Here is a 1,220-nt window from a genome sequence, read left to right on the forward strand (position 1 = left end):
CTGCGGGCCCAAGCTCGGGACCGAGCCACCAACCGCCTGCTGGAGCCTGAGTCGGAGTTCATCATCAAGGTGCAGGACATCAACGACAGCGAGCCCCGCTTCCTGCATGGACCCTACATCGGCAGCGTGGCTGAGCTCTCGCCCACAGGTGGGCTGCAGGCTTCAGGGTGGGGAGCTGGGGGAGGGGAAGGGGGAAGGAAAGCTGCCAGATTCTGAGTAGGAGCCTGCTCTGCGGGGAGCGGCTGATACCCTGGGGAGGGGCGGGAGAGACAGGAGCTGCTGCTCCAGGGTAGAGAGTACAGACATGAGCCCAGGGGCCTACACAGGCTCATGCATAATCCTGGGCACAGTCACAGCTGCACACCCAGACAGAGGCACACACGTGACCTCAGGCATATACATGGACACAGTCCTCACATGAACATGAGTCTACATGTGGACACAGAGATCATTTGAACATGATCTTAGACCCACACACAGTCACACACACAGGCCCAGCCCCACATACCAGCTCAGCTGTCCTCTGATACACGGACCCACTCAGGCACTACCATGCACAGACAACATCCAGGACCGTCACGCACACAGGCACAGATGTCTGCCTTGACGCAACCCTTCACCAGAGTTCAACTCCACACAGACACAGCACAGCCCTTGGCCACTGCCCCCACACGGATGCAGGCATAACTGAACATGGGTACACCTATAACCAGAAACAAGCTGAAACAAGACCCAACCACACAACCGGATACAGCCTCACACCCAACATAGACACATGTAACCCCACCCAGGAAACAGCGCATCACACAGATGGAGTTTATACACAGACATAGCCACGTACGTAGACACAGGCAAAAGCCATACCAGACATGACCCTTCTGGGGCTGAGCTCCACCAGAGTATAGCTGCAGACAGGTCTGGCCACAGCCAGGTGCAACAACATTCAGACAGCTTCATTCATCGCCTGCATTAAGCCCCAAAACCCAGACCCAGCCACCTGGGGACGCAGGTTCACAGAGATGGCTGAGCCCCCAGACACAGATTCAGTTGCATATATTTGGGCATAGCTGCATACACCCAGAGACACTGGGCATACACTGGGTACATATGGAAAAGGGAGCACACGCATCAAAACGCCCATCTGCAAGAAGACCTCAGACATGGTCACACTCAGAAACTCACATTTGCCCAGCAGGGGAACTGGAGCCAAAGGTCAAATG

At 55.9% G+C, this 1,220-nt stretch overlaps 1 protein-coding gene across 1 annotated transcript in view; it reads left to right on the plus strand.

Annotated features, from left to right (window-relative positions):
• The first annotated feature begins 6 nt into the window (after positions 1-6).
• The window catches only part of CDH22 (cadherin 22), a 62,450-nt gene continuing 61,236 nt past the window's right edge, over positions 7-1,220 (plus strand). Inside the window, exon 1 of the mRNA XM_011369302.1 lies at positions 7-148. The gene's annotated coding sequence lies outside the window, so the exon portion shown is untranslated. The remainder of the gene's footprint in view (positions 149-1,220) is intronic.

Source organism: Pteropus vampyrus, unplaced genomic scaffold (genome assembly GCF_000151845.1).
Source record: "Pteropus vampyrus isolate Shadow unplaced genomic scaffold, Pvam_2.0 Scaffold147, whole genome shotgun sequence".
In the NCBI taxonomy this organism is placed as follows: Eukaryota; Metazoa; Chordata; class Mammalia; order Chiroptera; family Pteropodidae; genus Pteropus; species Pteropus vampyrus.